The sequence below is a fragment of the Triticum aestivum genome, chromosome 2D (genome assembly GCF_018294505.1).
Source record: "Triticum aestivum cultivar Chinese Spring chromosome 2D, IWGSC CS RefSeq v2.1, whole genome shotgun sequence".
In the NCBI taxonomy this organism is placed as follows: Eukaryota; Viridiplantae; Streptophyta; class Magnoliopsida; order Poales; family Poaceae; genus Triticum; species Triticum aestivum.
The window spans coordinates 528,486,199-528,497,839 of record NC_057799.1 but is presented as its reverse complement, the minus strand read 5'-3'; positions in this window follow the sequence as shown (position 1 = coordinate 528,497,839).

Below are 11,641 nucleotides of genomic sequence, written 5' to 3'. Positions count from 1 at the left end.
GATCAGCAGGTGAGGTTGGAAGCTACTGTGGGTAGGGCAGAGGAGTTGGTTGAGGTGTCACCTCAAGATGCGAGACAGCTGCAGTGTGTGGCGGAAGAGGGGCCAGCTCAGTCATTGGTTGCGCCTGGGGAGATGGAGGCGTGTGTGGCTGGTCTGGGCATAGAGGATCCGACATCCCGGCCGCTGGTGGTGCGGCAGGTCCACCCGCTGGTCCAGGAATCGGCGAGTGGAGACAAGGGGGCCTTGGGGGAGGAGCCATCCGTGGCGCCCCAGTTGCATGTGGGGGATAGCACAATGATTGGGATAGAATCTCCGGCATGTGTGGACGTGCAACGACAATTGGTGAGTTCGGAGGAGGGGATGCTGGAGCAGCGCCAAGTGGCGAGCACTCATGTATTCGAGACGGGGCAGACGATTCTTGACGTTACCTCAGACATGCAACAGAGGGAAGAAGCTGGGAATGGGGGTATGACACCCCAGGAAGTGATTGCGTTTGGCAAACTCAAGTGGTTTTGTAACGCTTTGGTGAGGAAGCTCGCGCCTCCTCTCCTTTTGGAGGTCCAATCTTCCCTGCGCCCGGATGCGGAGCCTTACACACTCCGGCGTGCCACTAGGAGTGCGAGGAGGGCACAGCCTGCTAAGTCTAAGGCTTCTCAAGCTGAGAATGTTCTAATGCTGGCTCTTGGTATCGTGCCAGAGGACTTGGAGGGCCATGATGACAATATCGCGGAGTTAGCAGAGATCTTTGAGTCACCACTCAGAGAGCAGCACATTCGGGTCATTGCGGCCCTGATTGGGAAGGAGATGCCACCTGCGCATGAGAGGGGTGCCAGCACGTCCGTGGTCTTGGGGGCGGCCTGAGTGGTTGGTTGGCAACATGGGTGTGTACCTGGTTTCTTATGGATTGGAATCCACGTGTACACTCTTGGAACGTGCGGGGTCTTAATAACCCTGCTAAAAGGAATGCGGTTAGGGATTATGTAATAGATGCGAAGGTGAACTTGGTGTGTCTACTAGAGACGAAGCTAGATGTATTTGATAAATATTTGGTGATGCAATGCATTGGGCCATCTTTTTATGGCTTTGCTTATCTCCTGGCGATCGATACGAGGGGTGGTATTTTGCTTGCTTGGGATAGCTCATACATGGAGATAGATAATCTGGCTCGGGACTCAAACTTCCTCACGGGGCGCATGTGTAACAAAGATGGATGGGATTGGTGGTTATCCGTGGTTTATGGTCCCCAAGGGGATGAGTTGAAGATCAATTTTTTGGTGGAGTTGCAACATAGAAGAGATGTTTTCCCGGGACCATGGATGGTCCTTGGAGACTTCAATATGATCTTAAGAGCGGAGGAGAAGAATAATACAAATCTCAACAGATCCATGATGAGGAGATTCAAGGCGTTTGTGGATAACAATGAGCTTAAAGAACTATACATGCATGGAAGGAGGTTCACGTGGTCAAATGAGAGGGAGAACGTGGTGATGACCAAGATCGATCGGGTTCTTGTCTCGGTGGATTGGGAGCTCTACTACCCGGATGTTCTACTGCAAGCTCTCTCCACTATCACGCCCCGTTGCACCTCTCCACGGCGGCTCCTTTTTGTGCTAAGAAGAGATTTAGGTTTGAATTGTACTGGACGCAGCTTGAGGGGTTTGAGCAAGTAGTGCAGGAAGCTTGGTGTGCACCAAGGAGATCACCGACCCTTTTAAAAGATTGGATGCTTTGTTGAGGAATACGGCGGTGGCCCTTCAAGCTTGGGTACAAAGGAAGACGGGGAACATTAAGATCCAAATTGCCATTGCCAATTACGTCATCCTCAGGCTTGACAAAGCTATGGAAACTAGAGCCCTGACTTGGTTGGAGAGGTGGTTGAGGAGATCTTTAAAACACGCTATGTTAGGGCTGGCCTCCCTCCAACGTACGATCGAGAGGCAAAGATCGAGGCTTAAATGGATTAAAGAAGGCGGTGAGAATACGAAGCTCTTTCAAGCAGTGGCCAATGGACGGAGGTGTAAGAACTTTATAACCGACATTAGACATAATGGTGAGCTGATCACGGATCAAGGAAGAAAGGAGGAGATCTTCTCGGAGGTTTATGAGCGGCTTCTTGGGCATGCCAATGCCCGGGAGGTGGAAGTTGATCTTGACTTCTTTGGTTTGGAAGGCATTGACCTGTTGGAGCTTGATGGGATTTTTACGGAAGAGGAAGTTTGGAACACGATTAAGGAGATGCCACCGGATCGGGCTCCGGGTCCGGATGGCTTTATCACCGCATTCTATCAAAAAGCTTGTCATATCATTAAGAGGGATGTGATGGCAGTGATTATGAAGTTATACGTGGGGGATGGCCGGGGTTTTGGCAAATTAAACCGAGCACATATCGTGCTCATTCCAAAAAACCCGAGGTGGAGGAGGTGGGAGACTTCAGGCCAATTAGCTTAACCCACAGCGCGGCTAAGTTGTTCGCGAAGATGCTTGCTAATCGTGTGCGGAGAAGAGTGAAGGAGATCATTGAATCTAACCAATCCGCATTCATTTGTGGGAGACATCTTCACGATAACTTTCTCCTGGTCCGGCAAGTTGCCAGGAAAATTCATGCTCGAAAGGAAGCGGGAGTGTTCTTGAAGTTGGACATCTCATGAGCTTTTGACTCCCTTGCCTGGCCGTTCTTATTTGAGGTGATGCGCAGGAAGGGTTTTGGTACCAAGTGGTGTCAGTGGATTGCCATTTTTTTGAGAACCGCAAGCACGAAGGTGATTGTGAATGGGGTGCCAGGTAGAAGCTTTGTGCACGTGAAGGGATTAAGGCAGGGGGATCCAGTTTCGCCTCTTCTCTTTGTGATAGCCATGGATGTTCTGTCGAAAATGATGATTCGCGCTGCGACCATGGGCGTCTTGAGTGCCTTCACTAGCATTGCTCCCCACCAAGCTGTGTCAATATATGCTGAAGATGTGGCTTTGTTTGTCAAGCCACGGCTCCTGGATCTCTCTCTCGTTCGGTCAGTGCTTACGGTGTTTGGGGAGGCATCGGGTTTGAAGGTGAATTGCAACAAATCTATGGCGATTTTGATCCATGGGGACAGTGCGGACAAGGATCACGTGGACTCGGTGTTGCAGTGCCGCATGGGTACCTTCCCATGTAGATACCTGGGGTTGCAAGTGGCCATTAGGACGCTCACCAGGGCTGAGTGGCAGCCTATGTTGGACCATGCGAAGAGTTTCGCGCCGGCGTGGCAAAGGGGACTAATTCACCGGCCGGGTCGGCTTGTGCTAGTAAAATCGGTCATCGCGGCTAAACCGATTCATCACTTTATGGTGGCGGAGGCTCCTATTTGGGTGATGGAAGAGATCGAGCAATGGATGAGGGGCTTCTTCTAGGCCGGAAAGGAAAAGGCCAATGGTGGGCAATGTATGATTGCTTGGGACGCGGTATGTAAACCTACTTGTTTGGGTGATCTAGGCGTTCGGAACCTGCAGTTGCAAGGGCTCGCACTACGGGTGAGATGGGAATGGTTACGAAGAACGGATCCCGAGAGGCCATGGAAAGGGCTGCCGATGATGGAGGACAGAGATGCCCGCGCGGTGTTTGACAGCCTTGTGAACATTTCGGTGGGGGATGGCACCAAGTTTCTATTTTGGCGGGATCGATGGATCCATGGTTTCTCTGCCAAGGATATTGCACCATTCATTCATGCTAAGGTGGAAACGAGGACGGTAAACAGGAGAACGGTGGCGGACGGCTTGGAGAATGGGAGGTGGCTGTTAGACATATCGGGGGACCTCAGCTTTGGTGATCACATGCAGCTCATCCATCTAAACTTAGCTACGAGCACGGTACAGCGTGACGCCTCTCGACCAGACACCTTCTCGTGGCCTGCGGATCCGTCTGGTCTCTATACTGCTCGATCGACATACCAACGGCTTTGTCTCGGTGCAGTTTCGGTGCCTTATGCCATTTGCATATGGAAAAGTTGGGCTTTGCTCAAGTGCAAAATCTTCGCTTGGTTGGCGGTGCAACATCGCATTTGGACCTCGGATAGGCGAGCGAGGCATGGGTTGCAAGATCGGCCTTCGGCATGCTATACGTGCCTCCAAGAGGAGGACAATGCGGAGCACATCTTAGTCCAGTGCGTGTATGCTAGGGAGGTGTGGCATATCATGTTTGATGCTTTGGGTTTGCAGGCAACCATTCCGGTTGCGCATGATCACCTCTTGGGTTGGTGGTTGGCGCAGCGAGCTAGATGGAGTCGAGACGCCAAGAGGGGTTTCAATACGGTCGTTATTGCAGTTATTTGGGCGCTTTGGAAGCAGCGTAATGCGAGAGTCTTTAACAGGACTAACCATCAGTTGAACGGTCCAGACTTGGCTAGTGCCATCATTGGGGAGTTGAAGGAGTGGGAGGCGGCAGGCCTAGGAGGAGGACGTTTTTCTGGTTTTTGTGAGAGAGTAGGCTTAGACTACCTAGGGGGTGCGTGGGGGTGTTTGCCTAGGGTGTTTGCTTGTATTCACCCCTAGGTTTCTTGTACATTGCTTTTTCTGCTCTCTTCTATAAAATTAAGGCACGCTCTTGGCGTGCTCTTGAAAAAAAATGTTTTGTAGTTCAACTCCGCCTATGTTGTCTCAACATAGCCGGTCCCAAGCCCGGGTAAAGGAGGAGGGTTGTGATAGGCTTGGCGAGCCAACGTAAAAACTCAGTCACTCTTATGGAGATGAAACCCAAAAGATTTTCGTTGGGGTGTAACCCTCTCAGCGACGCGCCACATCGGAACCCGGATGTGGTGGAAAATGGGCAAGGGCCGGGCCGTCACCCCCAGGTGGCGCGCCGTATCTTGATCCGGATACGGTGGCAGGTGAGCGAAGATCGGGTCGTCGCATCCTTAGTGGCGCGCTACATCGGCGCTCGGATGTAGTGGAAAATGAGCAAGGGTCTTTGCATTTGACTCGCCGAGTGCGAAGGGTAAGGAAGCTAGCCGAGCCTAGGAGGATTCGCTTAGGTAGCTGGAACGTAGGGTCTCTGACAGGGAAGCTTCGGGAGCTAGTTGATGGAGCGATGAGGAGAGCTGTTGATATCCTTTGCGTCCAAGAAACCAAATGGAGAGGACAGAAGGCGAAGGAGGTGGAGGATACCGGCTTCAAGCTGTGGTACACGGGGACGGCTGCAAACAGGAATGGCGTAGGCATCTTGATCAACAAGAGCCTCAAGTATGAAGTAGTAGACGTGGGACCGGATTATCCTGGTCGAGCTGGTAGATGGGACTTGGTTCTCAATGTTATCAGCGCGTATGCCCCGCAAGTAGGCCATAGTGAGAACACCAAAAGGGAGTTCTGTGAAGGCATGAAAGACATGGTTAGGAGTGTACCGATTGGTGAGAAGCTCTTCATAGGAGGAGATCTCAATGGCCACATGGGTACATCTAACACAGGTTTTGAAGGGGCCCATGGGGGCTTTGGCTATGGCATCAGGAATCAAGAAGGAGAAGATGTCTTAAGCTTTGCTCTAGCCTACAACATGATTGTAGCTAACACCCTCTTTAGAAAGAGAGAATCACATCTGGTGACTTTTAGTAGTGGCCAACACTCTAGCCAGATTGATTTCATCCTCTCGAGAAGAGAAGATAGGCGTGCGTGCCTAGACTGTAAGGTGATACCTGGAGAGAGTGTTGTACCCCAACATAAGCTGGTGGTTGCTGACTTTCGCTTTCGGATTCGTGTCCAGCGGGATAAGCATGCCAAAGTCGCTAGAACAAAGTGGTGGAAGCTCAAGGGGGAGGTAGCTCAGGCGTTCAAGGAGAGGGTCATTAAGGAGGGCCCTTGGGAGGAAGGAGGGGATGCGGACAATGTGTGGATGAAGATGGCGACTTGCATTCGTAAGGTAACCTCGGAGGAGTTTGGAGTGTCCAAGGGAAGGAGAAGCGAAGATAAGGATACCTGGTGGTGGAATGATGATGTCCATAAGGCGATTAAAAAGAAAAAAGATTGCTTCAGACGCCTATACCTGGATAGGAGTGCAGACAACATAGAGAAGTACAAGATGGCGAAGAAGGCTGCAAAGCGAGCTGTTGGTGAAGCAAGGGGTCGGGCATATGAGGACCTCTACCAACGGTTAGGCACGAAGGAAGGCGAAAGGGGCATCTATAAGATGGCCAAGATCCGAGAGAGGAAGACGAGGGATATTGGCCAAGTCAAATGCATCAAGGACGGAGCAGACCAACTCTTGGTGAAGGACGAGGAGATTAAGCATAGATGGCGGGAGTACTTTGACAAGCTGTTCAATGGGAAGAATGAGAGTTCTACCATTGAACTGGACAACTCCTTTGATGAGACCAGCATGCGTTTTGTGCGGCGAATCCAGGAGTCTGAGGTCAAGGAGGCTTTAAAAAGGATGAAAGGAGGTAAGGAGATGGGCCCTGATTGTATCCCTATTGAGGTGTGGAAAGGTCTCGGGGACATAGCGATAGTATGGCTAACCAAGCTTTTCAACCTCATTTTTCGGGCAAACAAGATGCCAGAAGAATGGAGACGGAGTATATTAGTACCAATCTTCAAGAACAAGGGGGATGTTCAGAGTTGTACTAATTACCGTGGAATTAAGCTGATGAGCCATACAATGAAGCTATGGGAGAGAGTCATTGAGCACCGCTTAAGAAGAATGACAAGCGTGACCAAAAATCAGTTTCGTTTCATGCCTAAGAGGTCGACCATGGAAGCCATTTTCTTGGTACAACAACTTATGAAGAGATATAGGGAGCAAAAGAAGGACTTGCATATGGTGTTTATTGACTTGGAGAAGGCCTATGATAAGATACCACGGAATGTCATGTGGTGGGCCTTGGAGAAACACAAAGTCCTAGCAAAGTACATTACCCTCATCAAGGACATGTACGATAATGTTGTGACAAGTGTTCGAACAAGTGATGTCGACACTGATGACTTCCCGATTAAGATAGGACTGTATTAGGGGTCAACTTTGAGCCCTTATCTTTTTGCATTGGTGATGGATGAGGTCACAAGGGATATACAAGGAGATATCCTATGGTGTATGCTCTTTGCGGATGATGTGGTGCTAGTTGACGATAGTCGGAGGGGGGTAAATAGGAAGTTAGAGTTATGGAGACAAACCTTGGAATCGAAAGGGTTTAGGCTTAGTAGAACTAAAACCGAGTGCATGATGTGCGGTTTCAGTACTACTAGGTGTGAGGAGGAGGAGGTTAGCCTTGATGGCCAGGTGGTTCCCCAGAAGGACACCTTCGGTATTTGGGGTCAATGCTGCAGGGGGTGAGGGTATTGATGAAGATGTGAACCATCGAATCAAAGCCGGATGGATGAAGTGGCGCCAATCTTCTGGCATTCTGTGTGACAAGAGAGTGCCACAAAAGCTAAAAGGCAAGTTCTACAGGACGGCGGTTCGACCCGCAATGTTGTATGGTGCTGAGTGTTGGCCGACTAAAAGGCGACATGTCCAACAGTTAGGTATGGCGGAGATGTGTATGTTGAGATGGATGTGTGGCCACCCGAGGAAGGATCGAGTCCGGAATGATGATATACGAGATAGAGTTGGGGTAGCACCAATTGAGGAGAAGTTTGTCCAACATCGTCTGAGATGGTTTGGTCATATTCAGCGCAGGCCTCCAGAAGCTCCAGTGCATAGCGGACGGCTAAAACGTGCGCAGAATGTCAAGAGAGGGCGGGGTAGACCGAATTTAACATGGGAGAAGTCCATTAAGAGAGACCTGAAGGATTGGAGTATCACCAAAGAGCTAGGTATGGACAGGGGTGCGTGGAAGCTTGCTATCCATGTGCCAGGGCCATGAGTTGGTTGCGAGATCTTATGAGTTTCACCTCTAGCCTACCCCAACTTGTTTGGGACTAAAGGCTTTGTTGTTGTTGTTGTTGTTGTTGTTGTTGTTGTTGTTGTTATTTCAAAATGTTTTGTAGTTCAAACCGCCGCTCCGATTGAAAACCCGTCTTCACAACAAAAATCGTCTCGACGAGATCTTCGAAATTAGATCCATGTTGATATGTTCTGATGACTTTTTTTCGGACCAAAAATTACTACATGTGGGCTACATAAGTTATCACGTCTGTCATACATAAGTTACCATATCATTTACACAAAAGTTTCCGGGGTATGTTTTCAACAAAGTTTTATCCCAGGGTCAAAAAATGATTATGATGTTTGCAGTGAGTTATCAACTTTGTTGTGTATATTAACATGTTGCACGAAAGTTATCGGGGTATTTTTTTTCAACAATTTTCATTCTCTGGATCAGAAAATTACCGCGATATTTGTGTATGAGTTATCAGCTCTCATGGGCGTGTATTATCATGTTATTTACACATGAGTTATTAGGAGATATTTATTAACAATATTTTTCCATGGTCAAAAAAAGTTAACATGTCCGGATTAAGTAAGTTATCAGCTCTGTTGTATGTGAGTTATACCGTCGTGTTTGTGGTGAGTTATCAACTTTATTGTGTGTATAATATCGTGTTATTTGCACACAAAGTACCACGAAAATATGTTTTTCAACAAATCCCCCCTCCCCGCGATTCATCTAAGTATCGGGTATGCAGCGCTTCTATTACCATGATATTCATGCAAACGTTATCAAGGTTATATTTTTCAACAATTTTTCCTCGGGGTCCAAGTTATCATGGTGTTTGTACCTAAGTTATCATGTATATCATCTTGATGTTTATACAAAGTTATCGGGTACATTTTTGACAACTTTTTCCTTCAAGTCAAAGTTGCCTGGTGTTTGTGCCTAAGTTATCATGGTTGTCATTGGAATACCGTGTTGTTTACACATGAATTACCGGGGAGATGTTTCAATAATTTTTTCACCCCTGGTCCAAGTTACCATGACATTTATACGTAAGTTATCGACTCCCGGTGCACAAATTACCATGCCATTTGCACAGAAGTTACCAGGGTATGTTTCAACCCAAAAATCCCTCATGTGAAGTTGCCATGATATTTACAACGAGGCTGCATGGGAAAGGTATACAACCCGTTGGTACATGAAAGACTACAAGACAACTTGAGAAATCCAAAAAGAACACAAGAAGAAAAATGCTTTTGGCTCATATGAAAAAGAAAAAAGGTTAACTGTCATATTTCTACTTATTGGATAACAATCAAGGCAGGGTGAGTTGGTTAGTACACTGCTTCTACATCATTGGGTTCTTGGGTTTGAGTCCCACTTTAGACGATTACTTTTTCTTTTATCAACACATGAAAAATAAATCTCGACCTGGACATGGGCTTGGCTGGCGTACGGGGTTGTGCGATCGAATGATCTTTCGGATCAATTGGTATTGCACCACAATTTTAATGCAGTGGTTTTGATTGTTGTTGTTTATTTTACTCGTATATAATGAAGTACAAATGACAAAACTAATCTTTACGGTAATGTGAACAGAGGTAGCTCTGGTGGCTGAGAGCATCCAGCGCACCATGGTGGCCGTGGGTTTGAATCCCACATCATGCATTATTTTTGCGTGAGCGTGCTGGGATAAACAAGGTTGCTAAATCCGGGCCAGGAGAGAATATATCACGCGGCTGGCGTGCGCAGAAATTCCGGATCAAACGGCAATCAAATCGTTCGGATCTATTAACAAATCCAGAACATTTGAAAAATACAAATTTCCAAAAAAATACCTCCCGAACTCCAATACGAATATGACGGGGAGAGGCTTAATGGTTCGCTAGGACGAAGCCTCTTGCCTGAGCGAAAACATCTGATAGGAATACACGAGTATGCACTTTCTTTCTTAGACCTCGTGGCCCAACACAAATTCCATTTGCACAAAAGAATCCCTCCGTTGACCTTTTTTGACACTAGTATACAAAAACAGAAATTTCGCAATGACATACAGTAAGTATTATCATGGAGTGTACAAAATTGACATGTTGTATGTACAAAAAATTTACCGTCGTCTAATACGTTACCAAAAAAATCATGCAGGTAAAAAATGCCATGCGGTGACGCATATGCAGATGCAGAGAGACAAAGAAAAACTTGTACAAAAATTGCCATAATGTAGACCAAAACAAAAAATAAACATAAAACGGTGTAAGTTTAACCTGCTAGTGGGGTATGTTTGAACTAAGTTTGCTTTAATCCAAATGCCATGCATGAAAGTTAAAAATTGTCATGCATGGGAAAACTAAATGTGACATATCTTTAGAACATTAAAAACAATTAATAATTATGTTTGAAACTAAATTGACATTATTTTGTAAAAGATGACGGCAAAAAATTAATTATTTTTTTAAAAAACAAGTCTCATGAAAACAAATTTGCCATGGAAATGTTCAAAAAAATAAATTTGCCATGGTTTACAAAAACGAATTAACAATTGTTTGTTAAAAAAATGCATGTTCAAAAAATTAAATTTGCCATTGTACCAAAATTAAATTTCCATGGCCAAATATATAAATTTGCCATAATAGATACTAACAAAAAACTATTTGACATGGTCCAAAAAAAGAAATTTACCATGAATTGTTCAGTAAGTTTGCTATGGATTGTTAAAGACATAATAAATAAAAAATTACCTTGGATTATGCAATACATTTGCCATGGTCGAAAAAGAATTTTTCAATGGTTTAAAAGTAAATTTGACATGGTTCATAAAGTATATTTACCAAAATCCGTGAAGTAAATTTGTGTTTGTGACTTGTGGTGTGAAGCTTTTATGTTGCGACACATGTGTATTGAGCTCACCAAATTTTCACTATATACAAAATAAACATAACAAAAGAAAGTTGGTTTACTGATAGTTTCTCTTGTAAAGATATCTTGGCACATTTTCTAACTTAGAGCATCACCAACGGTTGCCCTGCCCTCCCCCTCCCCCCCCCCTCCTTAAATATGGTTTTACGGGGTGTCTATATAATCTAGGGGAGGTTGATGTAATTCCTGTAAAAATCTTTCCCTAAAAATGGTATTTGGCGGTGGCACGACGGAGACGGCGGGCTTCGGTGGCGGCGGACAGTGGATCACGGTGGTCAGCGGCGGCGGGCCAGCGCGACGACAACGGTCAGAGGCGGCACCGGTGGTCTGCGACGGGCTATCGAGCATGCGGCGCCACTACTGTGGTCAGTGTCGGCAGCGGTGGCGCATCAGTCCAGTTCTACGGAAATGTTTAGGGAAAGGTTCATCTCCCCTCAATGAATGGGGGGTGGGCTGATTATAGGGGTCATTTACTATTATTTTTCGCTTTTATGGAAACTGTTGGAGCTCTTTTTTTCCCCAACTCCCCCTAAACTAGAAAATTTTACAGGAGAAGGGAATTGTTGGTGATGCTCTTACTTTATAAGTGCCATAACCACATTTAGTCTTAAAATGCAAAACATGTATTTGTTGTTATACAGTAACGATAATGGGTATTATCATAAATATTACATTTTAGACCCCTTATATTAAGCAAAGGGATTTCTTAGAATATTTCCCTTTGTTGATCGAGGTAATCAGGGCAAGAACACCACATTACTTATTATGCACAAAATTTTAAGGAAGGGAAAGACTATAATTTAGCCATTGGTACTTTCTTAGGCATACAGATATATTAGGCCTCAAAATATATTAGACCCTGACAACCATTAAATTTGATCGATCGGGCTGAAAATA